Raw genomic sequence first — 21866 nt, forward strand, 5'->3', positions numbered from 1 at the left:
CCACAATTCCTCAGCCATTTCTCTGAGCTACCCGGAGGGGACCTTGAAATACAAAACCGGTAGGCTTCATCACAGGGTCCTGTAATACTTCCAGAGGGCTCATAAGTGCAGGAAACCCGGTCCATCGGCCAGCTGGTGACAAGGGCTTGGCATACTCGCAGTGGATTCCCTAAAGCACACAAACAAAAAAGCATGCTTACAGTTGCACCAAAAACTGAAACCTGAGCAAGAACAACTGCTTCTCTCCACTGCTCACCTGGCACAATGGGCCTTGACTGCTGCTATCTGCCTGGACTTCCTAAAAATAAAGGCAAAGAACACCACTGTAACACAGTCACCATTAAGGCTTCCCCTGCAAACGCAAACAATGACTGACCTGCTCATTGGATGTTCCTCACCCAGGACTGGAACCCACTGCCACAGATTTGAACTGTCTGCATCTGAAAGGAAGATAGGACTAGTGTCAAACAGCTGCAGAAAAACTTAACAGTACCAAACATATTATGGCAATCTCTTAATCCAGTCTAGAGCCCAACTACACCCTGCATTACAAATTTCAAGTCCACAGGACTTGTGCTATTACAGGCTATGCAGCAGGGCAGAGCAGCTCCGGGATGAATATGTGCAGACACCCGTGACACGAGACAGGACGTGACAAACTAGGGGACAGGAGAGGGAGAGAGAGCTTTTGATGAGAAGAAAGGACCGAGAGACCCAAAGAACACAGAGTGCACCAGAGACAAGTGACAGGACACACACCGGAACTGCTCTGCCCTGTGCACCTCAGCAGAGATCAAAAAAGACACTCGCGCTTTAGGTGACCTAAGGGGATGCTTCTTGGACATCCCCATCTCTAAAACAGACACAAAAACCCCTCCTGCGGAGTCCCAACCTGGCACCTCTCTTCCATCCCCTCTGTGGGTCGTAACCCTCGACTTATCTTGCACATATCTGGGGATGCAAATCCTCATCAGGTGCAGAAGGAGGCCTCCTGCCGGTCTGGGAAATTCCAGTTGTCACCAGGCTCTTCTCTCTTGGTCTGACAAGACAAAGAAAAACAAACATCACTGCACAACCTTAACAGCACATCGGCCAAAACCTGACAATTCTGCTACTCACCGTGTCCTAAGAAACCTCGGGCCACGCACCTCAGGCGTGCTTGGAGGAGGCCGACGCCTTCATCACAGGGTACACCTAGGTTAAGTGGAGACAAGGTGACACGGCATTGCTGAAACTTACAAGAACCCTCGCTCCTCCTCCCAACCTCCCCAACTCACCACAATTCCTCAGCCATTCCTCAGGGCTACCAGGAGGGGACCTTGAAATACAAAACCAGTAGGCTTCATCACAGGGACCTGTAATACTTCCAGAGGGCTCATAAGTGCAGGAAACCCGGTCCATCGGCCAGCTGGTGACAAGGGCTTGGCATACTCGCAGTGGATTCCCTAAAGCACACAAACAAAAAAGCATGCTTACAGTTGCACCAAAAACTGAAACCTGAGCAAGAACAACTGCTTCTCTCCACTGCTCACCTGGCACAATGGGCCTTGACTGCTGCTATCTGCCTGGACTTCCTAAAAATAAAGGCAAAGAACACCACTGTAATAGAGTCACCATTAAGGCTTCCCCTGCAAATGCAAACAATGACTGACCTGCACATTGGAAGTTCCTCACCCAGGACTGGAACCCACTGCCACAGATTTGAACTGTCTGCATCTGAAAGGAAGATAGGACTAGTGTCAAACAGCTGCAGAAAAACTTAACAGTACCAAACATGTTATGGCAATCTCTTAATCCAGTCTAGAGCCCAACTACACCCTGCATTACAAATTTCAAGTCCACAGGACTTGTGCTATTACAGGCTATGCAGCAGGGCAGAGCAGCTCCAGGATGAATATGTGCAGACACCCGTGACAGGACGTGACAAACTAGGGGACAGGAGAGGGAGAGAGAGCTTTTGATGAGAAGAAAGGACCGAGAGACCCAAAGAACACAGCGTGCACCAGAGACAAGTGACAGGACACACACCGGAAATGCTCTGCCCTGTGCACCTCAGCACAGAGATCAAAACAGACACTTTCCCTTTAGGTGACCTAAGGCGATGCTTCTTGGACATCCCCATCTCTAAAACAGACACAAAAATCTCTTCTAGAAAGTCCCAACCTGGCACCCCACCTCCATCCTCACTGTGGGTTATAACCCTCCACTTATCTTGCATTCATCTGGGGATGCAAATCCCTGTTGGCTGCAGAAAAAGGCCGTCTGCCTGTCTGGTAAGTTCCAGCTGTCACCTCTTGGTCTGCCAAGAGAAAGAAAACCAAACATCAGTACACAGTCTTAACAGCACATCTGCCAAAACCTGATAATTTTGCTACTCACCATTCTCCTCAAAATGGACATGTACTTGGCCTGGATGCTTCAGGTCTGCTTGGATTCTGACGCCGTCATTGCAGGGTACAGCTAGGTTAAGTGGAGACAACGTTACATGGCATTGCTGAAACTCGAGTGGACTCTCACTCCTCCCTACCTCACCGACTCACTGCAACTCCTCGGCCAGTCCTCTGGGCTACCAGGAGGGGACCTTGAAATACAAAACCAGTAGGCTTCATCACAGGGACCTGTAATACTTCCAGAGGGCTCATAAGTGCAGGAAACCCGGTCCATCGGCCAGCTGGTGACAAGGGCTTGGCATACTCGCAGTGGATTCCCTAAAGCACACAAACAAAAAAGCATGCTTACAGTTGCACCAAAAACTGAAACCTGAGCAAGAACAACTGCTTCTCTCCACTGCTCACCTGGCACACTGGGCCTTGACTGCTGCTATCTGCCTGGACTTCCTAAAAATAAAGGCAAAGAACACCGCTGTAACACAGTCACCATTAAGGCTTCCCCTGCAAATGCAAACAATGACTGACCTGCTCATTGGATGTTCCTCACCCAGGACTGGAACCCACTGCCACAGATTTGAACTGTCTGCATCTGAAAGGAAGATAGGACTAGTGTCAAACAGCTGCAGAAAAACTTAACAGTACCAAACATGTTATGGCAATCTCTTAATCCAGTCTAGAGCCCAACTACACCCTGCATTACAAATTTCAAGTCCACAGGACTTGTGCTATTACAGGCTATGCAGCAGGGCAGAGCAGCTCCGGGATGAATATGTGCAGATACCCGTGACACGGGACAGGACGTGACAAACTAGGGGACAGGAGAGGGAGAGAGAGCTTTTGATGAGAAGAAAGGACCGAGAGACCCAAAGAACACAGAGTGCACCAGAGACAAGTGACAGGACACACACCGGAACTGCTCTGCCCTGTGCACTTCAGCACAGAGATCAAAACAGACACTTTCCTTCAGGTGACCTAAGGGGATGCTTCTTGGACATCCCCATCTCTAAAACAGACACAAAAACCTCTTCTAGAAAGTCCCAACCTGGCACCCCACCTCCAAACTCTCTGTGGGTCATAACCCTCCACTTATCTTGCATGCATCTGGGATGCAAATCCCTGTTGGCTGCAGAAGAAGGCTGTCTGCCTGTCCGGTAAGTTCCAGCTGTCACCTCTTGGTCTGCCCAGAGAAAGAAAACCAAACATCAGTGCACAGTCTTAGCAACACATCGGCCAAAACCTGATAATTCTGCTACTCACCATCCTCCTCAGAATGCCCAGGTCATACCCCTCAGGTGTGCTTGGAGGCTGACAGCATCATCTCCGGGTACAGAGAGGTTAAGTGGAGAGGGGGTGACGTGGCATTGCTGAAACTTGAGTGTACCCACGCTCCTCGTCCCTACCTCCCCGACTGACCGCAATTCCTTGTCCATTCCTCTGGGCTACCAGGGTGGGACCCTGAAATACAAAATTTTTAGGCTTCATCACAGAGTCCTGCTATACTTCCAGAGGTCTCATAAAGCACAGGAAACTCAGTCCATCGGCCAGTTGGTGACAGATGCTATGCATACTCTGAGGGGATTCCCCAAAGTACACAAACAAGAATGGATGCTTACAGTTGCACCAAAAACTGAAACCCAAGCAAAAACAACTGCTTCTGTCCACTGCTCACCTGGCACCCTGGGCCTTGACTGCTGCTATCTGTCTGGACCTCCTAAAAATAAAGGCAAAGAACACCGCTGTAACACAGTCACCCATTTACGCTTCCCCTGCAAATGCAAACAATGACCGACCTGCTCATTGGAAGTTCTTCACCCAGGACTGGTGCCCTCTGCCACAGATTTGAACTGTCTGCATCTGAAAGGAAGTTAGAACTAGTGTCAAAAGGCTGCAGGAAAACCTAACAGCACCAAAATTGTTATGGCAATCTCCCAATACAAATTTCAAGTCCCCAGAACTTGTGCTGTTACAAGCTATGCAGCAGGGCAGAGCAGTTGTGGGACAAATGTGGGCAGACACCCGTGACAACAGACAGGATGTGACAAACCAGGGGACAGGACAGGGAGAGAGAGCTTTCAATGAGAACAATGTCTGCAAGGACCGAGAGACCCAAAGAACACAGAACGCACCAGAGACAAGTGACAGGACACACACCGGAACTGCTCTGCCCTGTGCACCTCAGCACTGTGGTCTAAACAGACACTTTCCCCTTAAGTGGCCTAGAGGGGCACTTCTTGCACATCCCCACCCACAAAGCTGATTCCCCTCTGTGGGCCTTAGCCCTCGACTTATCTCTCCAGCATCTGGGGTTGAGAAGGCTGCCTCGCCTGCTGGGAAGGTCCTGTGGTCACCGGGCTGCGGTCCCTTGCTCAGCTACAATCAAGAACACCAAACATCACTGCATGATCTTAGCTGCACCATGGAAAAAACCCAGCAATTCTGCTACTCACCATTCTCCTCAGAGTGCCCGGTTGCTCGGGCCGCACACTTTGGCCACGTACAGAGGCTGACACCATCATCGCAGGTCCTGCCTGGGTTAAGAAGAGACAAAGTGACTTGGCATTTCTGAAACCTAAGAGGACCTTGGCTCCCCTTCCCTACCTCGGTGACTCACTGCAACTCCTCGGCCATTGCCAAAGGTTACCCAGATGCCATCTTGCAATACAAAATTTAAAGCTTCATCTCAGAGTCCTAAAATACTTCCAGAGGACTCACAAGCACAGGAAACAGAGTGCATCAGCTGGTTGGTGATGGGGGCTTGGCGTATTCCAACTGTATTGCCTAAATCACAAAAAATGAGAAAGGATGCTTAGAGTCGCACCAAAAACTGAAACCTGAGCAAAAATAACTGAAAAAAAAAACTAGGGGACAGGAGAGGGAGAGAGAGCTTTTGATGAGAAGAAAGGACCGAGAGACCCAAAGAACACAGAGTGCACCAGAGACAAGTGACAGGACACACACCAGAACTTCTCTGCCCTGTGCACCTCAGCACTGAGATCAAAACAGACATTTTCCCTTTAGGTAGCCTAAGGGGACGCTTCTTAAACATCCCCATCTCCAAAACTGACTCAAAAACCCCCTGGGGAGTCCCAACCCGGTACCTCTCTCCCATCCCCTCTGTGGGTTGTAGCCCTTGAGTTAACTTGCACATATCTGGGGATGCAAATCCCCATCAGGTGCAGAAGGAGGCCTCCTGCCTGCCTGGAAAATTCCAGTGGTCAACAGGCTGCTCTCTCTTGGTCTGCCAAGACAAAGAAAACCAAACATCACTGCACAACTGTAACAGCACATCGGCCATAACCTGATAATTCTGCTACTCACCATCTCCTCAGAATGCTTGGGCCACAGAGTTCAGGTGAGCTTGGAGGCCGACGCCATCATCTCAGGGTACACCTAGATTAAGTGGAGACAAGGTGATGTGGCTATGCTGAAACATGAGTGGACCATCTTTGCTCCTCCCTACCTCCCTGCATTACCGCTACTCCTCGGCCACTCCTCTGGGTTACCCAGATGGGACCTTGAAATGCAAAATTCGAAGACTCCGTCACAGGGCCCTGTAATACTTTCAGCGAGATCACAAGTGCGTGAAACCTAGTCCATCAGCCTGGTGGTGACAGAGGTATGTGTACTCCGAGCCGATTCCCTAAAGAACAAAAATAAGAATGGATGCTTACAGATGCACCAAAAACTGAAAGTTGAGCAAAAACAACTGCTTCTGTCCACTGCTCACCTTGGACACTTGGCCTTGACTGCTGCTATCTGCCTGGACCTCCTAGAAATAAAGGCAAAAAACACCTCTGTAACACAGTCACCATTTAAGCTTCCCCTGCAAATACAAACAATGACAGACCTGCTCATAGCAACAACCTCCCCCAGGCTGGGGCCCTCTGGCACTGATTTGAATTGTCTGCATCTGAAAGGAAGTTAGGACTAGTGTTGAACGGCTACAGGACAACTTAACAGCACCAAATGTCTTACGTCAATCTCCTAATACAATCTAGAGCTCAACTATGCCCTGCATTACAAATTTCAAGTCCCCAGGACTTGTGCTATTACAGGCTATGCAGCAGGGCAGAGCAGCTCCAGGACAAATATGTGCAGACACCCGTGACACAGGACAGGATGTGACAAACGAGGGGACAGGACAGGGAGAGAGAGCTTTCAATGAGAAAAAAGGACCGAGAGACCCAAAGAACACAGAGTGCACCAGAGACAACTGACAAGACACACACCAGAACTGCTCTGCCCTGCTCACCTCAGCACTGAGATCAAAACAGACACTTTCCCTTTAGGTGGCCTAAGGGGACGCTTCTTGGACATCCCCATTTCCAAACCTGACTCAAAATCCCCTCCGGGGGAATCCCAACCTGGTACCTTTCTTCCTTTCCCTCTGTGGGTTGTAGCCCTTGACTCATCTTGCACATATCTGGGGATGCAAATCCCCATTGTTGCAGAAGGAGGCCACTGCTCCCATCCCCAGGCCGTGGCCCTGACTTATCTTTTGGATGACTGGAAATGCAAATCCACGTTGGACCTGAAATGAGTCTGCCTCGGAGGGGATTGCCTGTTAGCCTCTTAGTCAGCTAGAATAAAGAACGGGAAAATCAATGGTTGAGTTTAGTGTTATGTGGGCCAAATCCCAGCAAGTCAGATACTTATCCTCTCCTGAGTGTGCCTGGGTGCTCAAGTCTCCAGCTCCATCCCTAGTCTAAGGTTTGGCTGTTATTACGTGTGGCACCTGGGTTAGAGAGGCAAAGTTACATGGCATTTCTGTGAGTTCAGCGGATAAGCTTGTGTGCTGTATGACACATGAATGCCTCAGCTAAGCTTGTGAAAAGCCTTGCAAATAGACACCATTTCTCACCCTACTGCCTGCAAACCCCCACCATGATAACTCTTAACTGGGTACCCTGCTCACTCTCCCACTCCTAGCCACAATCCTCAACTCATCTGAAACCTCAATTTTAGACAGCATCTTTGACACAGGGCAGATCCCTTCTGTGACATGATGAACCTGCTGTAAAAATGTTGTACTCAACACAACCTGGAATTACAGGAAGTTGCACTCCTCCTAAAAAAAACCAAAAAAGCAACAAAAAACAAATCAGAGATCACAAAAGCACTTCACCACCCCCAAATACACAACCCCAAATTGTGAAATTAAATACTCCCTGTGTTCAGCATCATTTTCTTCACAGTATCTTCAAAGCCTCTGTTGCATTAGAAGCCCAAAAGCACCTGAAGAGAACAAGCTAATCAGAAAGAGACTCTTCACCAAAATGAGAGGAGAGCTCTTACCCCAGCTGATCCCAGAGAGGGAATGAAGCCTCTTGGCAAAGCCTGGGGTTAATATACCCCTGATTGGGCCCGCCTCTCATTCCCATGACACCCAGGAAAAGGGAGGGGGCAAACCCCACCGGGTATAAAGGCCTTCAGAGCAGCTACAGCTGTTTGGCTCCTCTGATTTGAATTCAAGGGGAATAAAGGGCTGGATATAGAATAAAACTCTTCAGGGAAATGACAGCGCTTTCTTTTTTGCTACATCTACTTGGAGCAAAAGAGCAAGAAAACTGGTAAGAAATAAAACTTTGTATTTTGGCAGCATATCTAGATAAGTGGGGTAATTTGCTATCAACTTCTTTAATTATTCCTCAGTGACTACTAAGTGGTACTCAACATGAGACTAAGGGTAGAGTGCGGCTTTCGGGGGTCACTTGTGGCTGTCCCCCGTCCCTCCCCCACCCCCCGGGACCTCTCAGGCTAGCTGTCCCCTTTGGGGACCGGGGTTTGCCGCGGTCCCGCTCCGCTGGGCTTACCGGGCAGCGGCTGGGTTAGCATGGTCCGAGCGGCTGTGGCGCCTCGATCACCGCAAGGAGTCGAGATAAAGAGACAAAGAGAGGTCAATTGTTTGCGGTCAAGAGAGATTGTATTGCCTGAACGGTTGCAGGGACAAAAGACCCTGGGCTACTGCCCAGATACAGTTTTAAACAGCAAAATGAGGAGATAAGGTCTAAACAATAGAGACAGTGTCCAGCATGGGCTCATCAGAACCACCCCATGGGTCAGGTCCAATGGGAACTTCTCAGGGGTGGGGAGAAGGGGGTTTACAGAAAGGTGCTGAAGCGAAACTTTCCCGAAACAATGGGGCATACATAAATGTATCTTTTCCTCATACCTAAATGTATCTTTTCCTCAGTTTCCAATTCCCAAGGCCTTTCTAAATCCCTTCCTCCGCACTACCGCAGCAGCGCGATAACAACAGTAGAGAAGAATACTAATTATATGAACAGTCTAAGCCTCCTTGGGGCTACTAATTAGGGCTAACTACATTATAAATAAAAATAAGAAAAAAAAAAAATAGGCTCCTGGGCAGTATAAAGGTTAAGTACATGCTAGGCTTGCCTTTCCCTGAGATATTTAGTCCTAGGGCACAGAAAGAAGTGCCCTGAAAGGTAGTTTTAAACCCTTAAAATGCTGAAAAAGCATTTTAGAAGAGGCTCCTTCAAGTGAATCCTTTAAAATGAGGAAATGGGGAAGTTACCTCCACTGAAATGGATACAATGGCAAATAAATGGCTTCTGCCCTTTTATTTAATCCCCTAGAATATTGGGAAAACAGAAGTTTTCCTCGCTTTAAATCTCTCCAGTAACAAAGACTGAGGGATGTTACCCTCAATTCAAACCTTTAAGAAAGAGGGCTAGCTGGGCTTCCCCCTCAATTTAAGCCTTAGGACAACAAAAAGTGTTACCCTTAATTCAAACCCATAAAAAACGTTTTCAAGATTTTCCCCTTCTTTTTAAACTGGAAAATAATGGAAAATGGGAATTCCTTATCAATTAACTCCCCTAACAACATAGAAAAGGCAGGGATTCTTTCAACTGAGACCATTAAAATTGGAGGGGAAGTGCATTCCCTCACGCTTTGAACACAAGAAATAATGGAAAAGGAAGCTTTTTCCCATAATTTAAACCCTTTCTCTCTTCATAATCCCTGTCTTTTCTGGGAGTGCTGTGGAAGGTCTGGGGGTTCTAGGGAGGGACTGACGCAATAAAAGGGGAAAGTTGAAAGCTCTCCCGTGGAACCCCACATGTTGCCCGGCCTGCTCGGGTGCTGCCCCTTGGCAAGAGGTCTCTTCCCTCGGCATTTTCTCAAAGGGATGCTCCGTGCTCAGGTGGGTCCGGCTGCTCCCCGGTCCCTGCTGGATGTTCCGATCGTAGTTCCTGTAGGGACACTTGGGATATCCCTGTTAGCCCCTCTGGATTAGCAGCTCCCAGGTGTGCCCAGGTAACTGCACTGAAAGCAGCTCGTCAAGTGGGGAGCTACTACACCTAAGAGTGGGGGATGAGGTGAAGAAAGGTCCTGTAGGGTGTTCCCTCCCCTACGCAGCCCTTTGTCTAACCCTTAAACAATAGGGTGCCAGACTTTCATTTCATGTGCTTCCGAAATTGCAAACGGTGAACGTTTTCTCAGACACCGCATCTGCCAACACCAGGAACTCTTGCTGCCTTTGGAGAGCAGCACGCCTCCAGTGAACAGACATCGTCGCGCGGGGAGGGTGAGGTTGGTTTTACAGGGAAAAATGGCAGAGGTCGGGTCACGAGGCCTGTGGCTTTGAGTGATTTCCTATGTCTCGTTCTGAATGGCACGGGATTTATCCTGGAGCAAAACTGCTGCCAGCAAGAATTCTGCCTGCCCTGGAAGAAGAAGCACCTCCTCTAAACTGACATCAGGAACCGGGGAGGGTGAGCTATGTTTCACAGAGAAAAGGGCCTGTGATAGAGTCCACGAGCCAGGGGCCATGAAAGAAGGGCCGCCCCATGAAAATCTGAATGGAGAAGGATTTGTTCTGGACCCAAGCTGCCCCCATGTCTGATAGTAAAAGGGTTTAAAATCATGGGGATTTAGGGTTAAAAGGCAAATTAAGCTTAGTAGGCCCTGAAAAGAAAATAAACACCCTAAGTACAGGAAGATTTCGTACCTTACTAGAACTTCACCTGTGTAGCTAGTACATGATAAATGATATAGTTGTTAGATGTGATGATTGTTTAGTAATTAAATATAATTATTGTTTAGTCGTAAGAATAATCATGAGAAACTGTGGTCAGGGACCTAAGAAAGATCATGAGAAACTCATGTCAATGTATACAATAGAACAATATAAGTTTAATAATTAATATGTAAGTTATATAATGATAGAATATGAAATACGTTCAGCTCAAAAGCCATGTTGGAGTCAGATGTGGGTCTGTACCCCTGGTTCTCAGAGCTCTCAATAAAAGCACCTGCATATAATCATATCCCATAACTATGTGTGTTCCTGAACGCTAACACGTTGACCAGGGGTTGCCTTGAAAATCCCAAGCACAACTCGCAAAATGACATCAGGAACCTGGACTGGTGAGTTTTGTTTCCCAGGGAAAAGGGCCGGAGTTTGTGCTCAGGGCCCTGTGGCCCCGAGCGGGCGGCTGAATATAGAAAATCCGAACATCGAAGGATGTGTCCCGGACCCGAGCTGCCACCGCCTCAAACTTGTGCTGCCCTGACAATCCCAAGGGAGCCCTGCAAACTGACACCAGGAACCTGGGCTGCTGAATTTGCTTTCGCAATGTAGATATCCCTCATTCATTCCCAGGGCCCTGTGACCCCCCTGGGTTGTCAGGTCCCAAGTTTCCTTTTGCCTCCTCAATGTCAAAACGGTGCAGGATTACTCCCAGTCCAAATCTCCCACCCCCAAGTACTCGGGGGTTTTTTTCATGCTGAATACCTGTTGCAAACTGACGGTACAAAGCTTGGGGCTTGATTTTTTCTGTCTGGATTTCTCCTGGAGAAATCTGCCACCATATAACCCTAACCACAACCACCTTGCTTTGCTCAGAATTCACAACCTTCAGACCAGCAGCATGACACCTGACCCGCTGGCCCTCCACCGGCACCTTCCCAAAGCATTCCACTGCATTCCAGTAGTACTCGGCATTTTCAGCGGGCATCCCGTCTGACCCACATCCTGACCCTAAAAATGCACCAAGGAATTCTAAAATAGCCATTAGGAAGGTGTAACAATACTCTAAAAGACACCAGACAAGTCCTAAAAAGCCTTCAAATATCCCCTAAATATTCCTAATAGTCCTGCAAAAAAACTACTCAAGGAAGCCTGCTCAGCCTCCAAGCCCCTTCCTGTTGCTCTCTGGCCCACAGTTGTCATCCCTACCTTTTTGCAGCGGGTCCTGTTGTCCTCTGAGGGTTCTGGCGTTGTCCTGGTGCGAGGGTTGCTGCCGTGTTCCGGTGTGGTCTCGCTGCGAGGCTTGCTGTGTTGCGCTGCTGTTGTTAGGGGTGAAAAGGGAAAAGGCTGCTTAGGGTGAGGTTAGGGCTAGGGTGAGGGGTGATGCACCTGTACCCTAACTTGCCTCCTAAGCTGTACCCTGTAGCCCTGATCTCCACTAGACTGTCCAGCCCTCAAACTCTCTCCCTTTACTCCTCAACCCCTCCCTCTGCCCCCCAGCCCTCAGGCTCTGTGTGTCACCCTCAAGCCCCCCTTTGCCCCTCAAGGCCCCTCTCAGCTGCCCCTCAGCTCCTGTGTGCCACCCTGAATCCCTCTCCTTTGCCCCTCATCCCCCAGCTTCTGTGTCACCCTCCAGCTGCCGCTGCCCCCCTCAGCATCTCTCTGTGTCACCCACTGTCCCCTCCCCCTGTTCCTCCCTCAGCTCCCAGCCTCTGTCACCCTCAAGCGCACACAGTGCCCCTCAAGCTGCCCTTCAGCCTCTATGCCATGAAAAGACCCTAAAAACCCATAAAAACACCCAAAAAACCCCTCATCTTCAAAATTTCTTAAAACCCCCACAAAAACATAAAAATAGCCTCAGAATACCCTTAAAATACAATAAAAATACCCTACTTGAAAAAACCCCTAAAACACCCCTAAAAATCCCCAAAGAACCTTTAAAAAAAGGCTAAATATTCTTAAAAGAGCTCTAAAAACAGCCCCAAAATCCTTAAAACACACTGATAAGACCTTAAAATCCATTAAACTTCCCTCAAGAAACCTAAAAAGACCCGAGTCGTAGGAGCCCTCCACATACCCCCAATAGTCCTAAAAAAGCCCTAAACAATTTTAAATAGTCCTAAAAAAAACCCAAGAACAGCCCCCCCCCAAAAAACCCACTTAAAATTCTAATTAGTTCTAAGAAAGCCCTTAAAATACCTTAAAAAAATCTTTTTAAAGCCCTGAAAAAGTCCTAAAGGTATCCTAAATGTTCCCAGAAAGTTCCTAAAAAGCTCCTGTGAGAAAACCCTCAAATATCCTTTAAACACACTAAAAAAAAAAAAAAAAACCCAAAAAAAAAACCCTAAAAAAAGTGCTCAGTCCCCAGGCTCTACCAGTCGCTCTCTAGCCAGCAAACATCATCCCTACCTTTTAATTAAAGTCACTGCCTGCATCTGCTGGGGGGGTTCCGGGGCTGTCCCAGCATTAGGGTCACTGCCTGTAGCAGCTGTTGGAGAAAACTGGTGTTCTAGGGATGCTGATTGGGGTGAGCTTAGGGCTGGGGTGAGGGCTGCTGCTGTACCCTAAGCCTTCCTGGTACCCTATGTCTTGTCCTTTGTACCCCTAACCCTCAGTGTCAGCTCTCCACTTGTCAAGTCCCCCTTATTTGCCCCTCAGCCCGCAATGTCTGTGTGCCACCCCAAGCCCCCAACACTGTCCCTTGGCCCCCTAACCTCCACCGTGCACTCCCCACCCAGGGAGGGGTGGTTTTTAGGGTGAGGTTAAGGGTGGTGTGAGGGCTGGTTCACCTGTCACCCTCAGGTACCCCCCACTTTGTCCTCAAGGCACCCCCTGCCTCTCAACCTCCTTGTGTCACCCTCCATTCCCCCACTGCAACCTCTCAGTGTCTCTGTGCCACCCTGGAGCCCCCCTTTTTACTCCTACAGACCCCTTCTGCCCCTCAGCCTCCTTGTGTCACCCTCCAGATCCCCACCGCAGCCTCTCAGCATCTCTGTGCCCCCCTTTTTACTCCTATGGACACCTTCTGCCTCTCAGCTGCCCCCACCCTCTGTGCCACCCTCCAGCCCCCCACCGCAGCCTCTCAGCATCTCTGTGCCCCCCTTTTTACTCCTACAGACACCTTCTGCCTCTCAGCTGCCCCCACCCTCTGTGCCACCCTCCAGCCCCCTGCCCTCAGCCCCAGGTCCCTTTGTGACACCGTGCAGCCCACAGATGTCATCCCTGCATGTTTTATTTTGGTGTTGTCCTACTGTGAGGGCTGCACTATCGCCACAAGTTTGGGCTCCCATGTGGTGCTGCTGGGAATCACAGGTGGGCGGTGGGGGCAGTGTGGGATGGGGCAGGGGCAGGATGGGGAGGGGTGAAGGGTGAAGAGAGAGTAGGATGGGGGGGCTGGAAGTACAGATAGGGGTGAGGGGGGGAGACAGGGACAGAGAAGAATGGGGTGAGGGGAGAAGGTGAGGGTAGGGGGGGCACCACATATCTGACAGACAAAAGCTGCAGCAGAATAAAATTCTGCTTGCTGAGGCAATGCCAAATACCTGCTGCAAACAGACATAAGGAACCCAGGGAAAAGGGCCGCTGTTTGTGCTCAGGGGCCTGTGACCCTGAGGTGGCAGCTGCCTGCAAAAAATCCGAATGGCAAAGGATGTGTCTCAGACCCAAGCTGCCCCTGCCTCAAAGCCTTACCCTAAACTGAACCCTAAATCCTTACTGAAAAACAAACCCTTACCCTAATCCTAACCTAACCCTAACCTCAAATAAATCTAATATTAATAATACCTCTAAAATTAAACTTAAAAACAACAGTAACCCTAGAAAATGGCGGCGCCCACGGCGTCACGTGACGGGGCGATGGTGGCGGCGCTTACGGCATCACGTGATGGAGGAAAATATGGCGGCGCCAGTGCATCACGTGATGGAAGCAAATATGGCGGCGCGTACTACATCACGTGATGAGACAAAGATGGCGGCGCCTGTGTAGTCATGTAATGAGGTGTTAAATGGCGGCGCCCAATACGTCACGTGACTGATTCGAAAATGGCCGCGCCCAGAAAATCACGTGATGGGGCAAAGATGGCGATTTTCGGGACGGGGTCGATTTTTGCGGTTTTTGGCGGTTTTTTGTGTGCCCTCCGCAAGCCCTGCGTGCCGTGGTGTTGTTCCGGTGCACCCGCACCAGAGGACGCCGCGCGGGATTGTTTTTGGAGTGCGGGATTGGTGTCGGAATTTCGGGCAGGCGGCTGTCGGGGCGACTAATGCTTGGGGTCTTTTCTGAGGCGCTGGGGGCGGTGCAAGGGGAGGGGTCGGGGCACCGATGCAGTGACGTCACGCGGTGACGCGACGCAGGGGCGGGCCAGAGGGAGGCGTGGGTGCAGTGCGCAAATTGCACCGGCAGGTGGCGCTGCGAGACCGAGGGGTTGGCGCGCTGCCGGCTGTGGGGGCAGAGCGCCTGTTTGTGCAATTCTATCCTTGTGTGTGCATTTATTAAAATAAAAATATGGATATTGATCTAGTACCGATATCCAACTGTGACAGACAAAAACTCTCTAACAGTTTGAAGTTAGAAAGTGTATGTTTATTCGACACCCAGCAGCGTGTGGGATAGTTCCCAAATACACACCGCACTTTCCAAGTGATTAAAGAGCCGTTTTGTCCATACAAGTACTGAATACCGAAAATACAAATACCTATTCATTTTGGTACATCCCATTCCTTGCTTCATATGCTAATCATTTCAAAAGCTATTAAGCATGACGTTTGTTCCCTGAAATGGGTCAGTGGTCCCTTTCATGGGGATGAGTCCCAAAATGTGGAATTAAATGAAGTCTTCCTTGCTCTGGCCTTTCTACCGTTTCAATGCAAATATGACAAATGAACTCTTGGTAGAACTTCCATTCCTTGTCTTAATTTGATTTCAGAACAGAGGAGGCCCACAATTGTCTTATGCTCTTAAAAGCTATTTATCAGTTTCTATATTCTTCATTATTAACCCAGCTAACTAAACATTGTGCTGACAGGCAATCAATTACTAGTTAACTACTCACTCTTAACTTTATCAAGGCCTACTCATTTATTTTAATTAACTCTAGTAAGGCTTGTCTTTAACTAAAATCTTGGCTGCTCTAAAATCTCTAAATCCCTTAAAATTTATGTTTCAACATGATGAACTCTTGGTCGTATCATTATTCATCTGGTGGGCTTGATGGGAATACTGGTTTCTGCATATTGCTACTGCTACCTGCCAGCTGGATCGCTAATTAGGAGCCCTATATCTATTAGGAAAAAGAAGAAAAACTGTATGTCTGGTGCAGCAGTAGAAAATTTCAGGCTCCCAGGGATTAAATAATTTTCTTTAAATAATTATTTAAAGGTTTGTTTGGTTTTTTTTTTTTACTCCCAGGGAGCCTGAAAGTTTTTACTGCTGTTCTTTTTTAAAGCTAGAAAGGAAAGCAGAGTTAGAAATAAAGGTAGAAATAGAGAGAAACAAAGGGTTAAAGAAAGTTGAAGTTGGAGAGAAAAAGAGAGACAGAAAAAAAAGAACTATGAAAACAGTGGCAAACAGTGAAAACAAAAAGAGTGAAAAATGAGCAGGGTTAGGGTGAAAAAGAAAGAGTGAGAGTAAAAAAGAGGAAAAAAGAGTTAAAGCTAGAGAGAAAAAGAAAGAGTAAAGTATAAACTATAGAGAGAAAAAGAAATAGTTGGAAACAGAGAAAGAAAGAAAAAAAAGAAATAGCGGGAAATAGAGAAGCAGAGAGACAGAGTTAGAAACAGTGAGAAATAGAAACACAGAGTTAGGGACAGACAGAAATGAAGTCAGAAATAGAAAAGTAAGATGAGAAGCAAAGGAAGAAATACAGTGAAAAAAAAAATTACTAAACCACACCAAAGAAAGACAGGAGCCAAAGCTGGAAGGTGAGGGAGCAGGGGCATCATTACTAGGGTTGATTCAACTTCACTGAATGAATTTTTTTATTTACACTTCAGCAAAACACATGGAAACAACAGATACAAATGCAAGTACAGATACAGAAAAAAACCCTGGCCTGGGGATGGTCTGTGGCCAAACCTTAGTGACGAACATCACCTTATGGACTGGCCAGGCTATGCAGCAGGGCAGAGCATGGCCGGGACAAATATGTGCAGACACCCGTGACACAGGACGGGACGTGACAAACGAGGGGACGTGACAGGGAGGGAGAGCTCTCGAGGAGAAGAAAGGACTGAGAGACCCAAACAACACAGAGTGCACCAGAGACAAGTGACAGGACACACACCGGAACTGCTCTGCCCTGTGAACCTCAGCACTGAGACCAAAACAGACATTTTCCCTTTAGGAGGACTAGGGAAATGCTTCTTGGACATCCCCATCCCCAAAACAGACAAAAAAACCCCTTCTAGAAAGGCCCAAGCCAGCACCGCGCTTCCATCCACTCTGTAGGTCGTAACACTCCACTTATCTTGCACATATCTGGGGATGTAAATCCCTGTTGGCTGCAGAAGAAGGCCGTCTGCCTGCCTGCTAAGTTCCAGCTGTCACCTCTTGGTCTGCCCACAGAAAGAAAACCAAACATCAGTGCACAATCTTAACAGCACATCGGCCAAAACCTGGTAATTCTGCTACTCACCATCCTCCTCAGAGTGCCCAGGCCACACACTTCAGGCGTGCTTGGAGGCCAACAGCATCACCTATGGGTACAGCACGGTTAAGTGGAGAGGGGGTGACGTGGCATTGCTGAAACTTGAGTGTACCCACGCTCCTCCTCCCTACATCCCAGACTCACCGCAATTCCTTGTCCACTCCTCTGGGCTACCAGGTTGGGACCCTGAAATACAAAATTTTTAGGCTTCATCACAGAGTCCCGCTATACTTCCAGAGGTCTCATAAAGCACAGGAAACCCAGTCCATTGGCCAGCTGGTGACAGGTGCTATGCGTACTCCGAAGGGATTCCCTAAAGTACACAAACAAGAATGCATGCTTACAGTTGCACCAAAAACCGAAACCTGAGCAAAAACAACAGCTTCTCTCCACTGCTCACCTAGCACAATGGGCCTTGACTGCTGCTATCTGCCTGGACCTCCTAAAAATAAAGGCAAAGAACACTGCTGTAACGCAGTCACGATTTAGGCTTCTGCAAATGCAAACAATGACTGACCTGCTTATGCCAACACCTTTACCCAGGACTGGCGCTCTCTACCACAGATTTGAACTGTCTGCATCTGAAAGGAAGTTAGAACTAGTGTCAAACAGCTGCAGGACAACTTAACAGCACCAAAAATGTTATGTCAATCTCCCAATAGAATCTAGATCCCAACTACACCCTTGAATTACAAATTTCAAGTCCCGGGGCTTGTGCTATTACAGGCTATGCAGCAGGGCAGAGCAGTTCCTGGACAAATGAGTGCAGACACTGGTGACACAGGACAGGACGTGACAAACGAGGGGACAGGACAGGGAGAGAGAGCTTTCAATGAGAAGAATGTGTGCAAGGACTGAGAGACCCAAACAACACAGAGTGCACCAGAGACCAGTGACAGGACACGCACTGGAACTGGTCTGCCCTGCACGCTTCAGCACCGAGATCCAAATAGACATTTTCCCTTTAGGTGGCCTAAGGGGACCCTTCTTGCACATGCCCGCCCCCAGAGCTGATTCAATAGGCCCTCCCAGCACGTTGCCTTTGTCCCCTCTGTGGGCCTTAGCCCTCGACTTATCTCTCCGGCATCCGGGGATGAGAATCCACATCCTGTGCAAATGGAGGCTGCCTCGACAGCTGGGAATGTCTTATGGTCAGCAGGCTGTGGTCCCTTGCTCAGCTACAATCAAGAACAGCAAACATCACTGCATGATCTCAGCTGCTCAGCAGCCACAAACCAGCAATTCTGCTACTCGCCATTCTCCTAAGAACGCCGGGCTCCTCGGGCCGCACGCTTTGCCCTCGCCCTCCTGGCAGGGTCTGCCTGGCTGAAGAGGAGACAAGGTGATGTGGCGTTCCCAAAACTCGAGTGGACCCTGGCTCCCCCTCATTAATGGTTGCCTGACTTACAGCAACTCCTCGGCCGCTCCTGAAGGCTCCCTGTGTGACACCTTCCAGTGACAAAGATCAAGGCTTCCTCGCAGAGCCGTGTGCCGCTTCCCGAATTCCCACGAGGTTGAAGGAGCGGGTCTGCGGGCTGGTTGCAGAGGGGGTCTCGGTGTTACACGACTGGACCGCCTAATGCACACAAACATGAATGGATACTTGGAGTTGCAGCAGAGACACTACAGCTGTAGGCACACAAATTCATAAATAAATAAACAAAACCTAAAAATTCTACCAAAATATTAACTTTATTTACCCAATATTCAAATTGCCAAATAGATTAACAGAGACACCCTGTTCTATCCCCTCAATAAGGCCTCTTAATTATGCCAAACAAATCCTTAAAACTAAGAAAACCCTGCCTGTATCAAAATAAAAACAAAAAAATTCTTGTAAACTTTATAAATTCATTAACCTAACACATCAGAACCACAGAAATATTAAACCTTTATGAACACCAGAACGCAGTACACACTACCCTCATTTCAACATATAAAAGTAAAGCTATTCCTATTACTAACCTAACACAAATATCACAAAATATAGCAGTAAGGAAAAAAAAATAAACCTCACAAAAAAAAAAAAAAAAAAACTTTTAAGCCAAAAAAAAATCATACATTCTAAACAGGATCTTCCTCAAAATCAAGTATTTCAATAAACCCCAAAAACTCAAACATATTTAAAATAACTACTAAAAAGCCAAAAAACATAAAACAATTAAGCAACCCACCACAACTATCTAAAACTATCAACAATAAACCTTCTTTAAAAAAACCCAACAAATACTCCTTACCACCTCAACAATACATCACCAGCGACACCAAACAACTCAAAATACTGTAACTCCCATCCAAAAAATGCTCTATAAACTGAAACATTAAAATTCATCTACAAAACCCACTCACCCTTCAACAACCTCCTCTAACCTACACACAAATCTAAAACAAATAAGAATTAACTATAAACTATCATACCTTAAATAACTCCACCATTAAACACTACTGTACCAAACTTATTAAATCTCCAATACAAACTAAAATGAAAAACCACAAAATAACACACCACTGTTAACATTACCAATACATTTTTCTCCATTCCTCTAACAACCGAATACAAACCTTGATTTACCTTCACTTGAAAAACATATACCTACAACCAACTACCCCAAAAATAAAAACACAGTCCTACCATCTAGCATAAATTCATCCAAATGAAACTTAAAAAGAAAACTCCAAAACATCTGTAATAATCCAACAATATTAGATGAAAAGTATAACAAAAATATTTTTTAAAATCATCCAAATTCTTCTAAAATACTATTACACCACAAAACAAAAAAAAAAAAAGCAAAATGAAAAAGCCTACTGAAAAGATCCAATTCCTAAAAATAAAATAACAAAAGAAACATCAAATTCCCACCAATTTCATCCAAAAAAGTCAGAATGGCTCCACGAGCCAACAAAAAAACCCGCCAACCTATAAGAAAATGCCAAACCACCTCGAAAACAAACAATAAAACACAGCCCCTCTTACCACAGTATTATTTTAATACTATGATTAAAATACACATTCTATACAGAAATGTCTCCTACCCCGCCATCAATTCCACATAAAGCAAATAAATTAACTCTTATCATACAGGACATCCATATCAAAAATCTCAATCGCCCTAAATCCTTAAAAATAATAACAAATTAACCCCAGAATAAAAACTTTAATCTCTAACAAAAGAAACCCAAAACCAAACAACACAAACTAAAAATACACCACCGTAGAACCAACTACCAGCAAAAAATAAACCCACGCTACACTCTTCACTAACAGTTCTTCGTGAGACACATCACAAAAATGAAACAAAAATAAAAAACAACCCATAGAAACCAAAACATACATAGAAAATGAATTACAAAACCCACTAGAAAAAGAAGTCCAACCAGCTTACTAAACTTCAAACCGTACAACAGACCCTGAAAGCTACTAAAAATGAAAACCACACCTCTACACTAACTCGAAGAGTAACCAGTAGTCTAATTTAACTTTAAAAACTAAAGTAATAAACAATATTAAAATATTCTAAATCACTAGACAAGAAAAAGATAAGTACCCAAATAAAAAACTACCTAAAAAAACCCACCATATAAATACACACGTTCCTAAAAAAAAACCCACTAATAAAAAGCAACCAACAAATACATCAAACTAAAACAAAAACCCAAATAAATAAACTTAAATTAACAACACCAGAAATTATTCCTAACTCAATAAAGCCATAATGCCTCAAACCATCAAAATACAAATACCACCTAGAAATAAACACATCACCAAAAAATAAATGTAACCATAAACAATAACTCCCAAATTACCGGTAACAATAAAACATTCACGACAATTAAACAAACCAAATGAATAAAACCTCTATAAGAGAATTAACAAGAATGCAATTATCAATATTAAAAAAAAAAAACAAAAAAAAAAACTTACTAATTGACTACAGGACACTACCCCAAACCCACCAAAAAATCCACTACATACGCACGCTAATAAAAGCCACCACAGCCTAATTAAAAAACAACCCTGTACTTCATGCTACGACCCATAAAAACCACAGTAAACCTTAAAAAAAAAATCCTTTAAGAAGATAACTACAACTGTATTTTTATAATATAAAAACAAATAAAAAACCCAACATATCCCACCAAAAAAAAAAAAAATCCAACAACAAACTCAATCCAAAAAAACCCTTGTCATCAGCACATGAACCAAGAACCGTAACAACAACAAGTACACCATGACCTTTCTCATACACCAACTACGAACAAAAGAAAACGATCCACTAAGTTCCTCAAAACCACCACAGCAAGGAACTCTGGAAAATGAAAACCAGCGCTCCCGGCAGCGGGCGGAGCGCGGCTCCCGGCAGCGGGCGGAAAGCGGCTCCTCCGGCAGGCACAGGCGGCGCCGCGCCGGGAGATCCCCGCCCGCTCCCCCCGGCCCGGCGGGGCCGGCACCGGGCCCGGGGGGCCCCGGCGGCGCCCGAGCCCCGCGCCCGGAGCGGACGGAGCGGCCGGCACCGGCCGGCACCGGCGCAGCGCCCACGCCGCCTGCCCCGCCCGCCGGCCCGGCCAAAGCTCCCCTCGGCTCCGCACGGCTCGCACCGGCGCGGCTCCGGCAGTCCCGCGGCAGCCCCGCCGCGCCAAACTCCCCTCCCGCCTCGGCCATCCCCAGCCACTGCCAGCGGGGCTCCCGCGCCGGACCCTTCGCTGCCGGGCCAGGGGCAGAAGAAGCGCCCCAAATGCAGCGGCGCAGCCCCATGCCCACCCTGCCAGCGCTGCCACAGCTGCGCCTTCCTTCCTTTGAAGCCCCGAAACTGACGCCTCGCTCAGGAGCTCACCTCA

At 47.3% G+C, this 21866-nt stretch overlaps 1 long non-coding RNA gene across 1 annotated transcript; it reads right to left on the minus strand.

Moving 5' to 3' along the window:
• Positions 1-1692: 1692 nt before the first annotated feature.
• LOC121470339 (uncharacterized) lies at positions 1693-4117 on the minus strand. The gene is made up of 5 exons (XR_012057235.1): positions 4060-4117; positions 3676-3845; positions 2796-3567; positions 2380-2708; positions 1693-2299 (listed from the first exon to the last, which is right to left on the minus strand). It is a non-coding gene; the product is annotated as an uncharacterized lncRNA (long non-coding RNA).
• Between the last annotated feature and the right edge of the window lie 17749 nt (positions 4118-21866).

This window comes from Taeniopygia guttata, chromosome 8 (assembly GCF_048771995.1).
Source record: "Taeniopygia guttata chromosome 8, bTaeGut7.mat, whole genome shotgun sequence".
Taxonomy (NCBI): Eukaryota; Metazoa; Chordata; class Aves; order Passeriformes; family Estrildidae; genus Taeniopygia; species Taeniopygia guttata.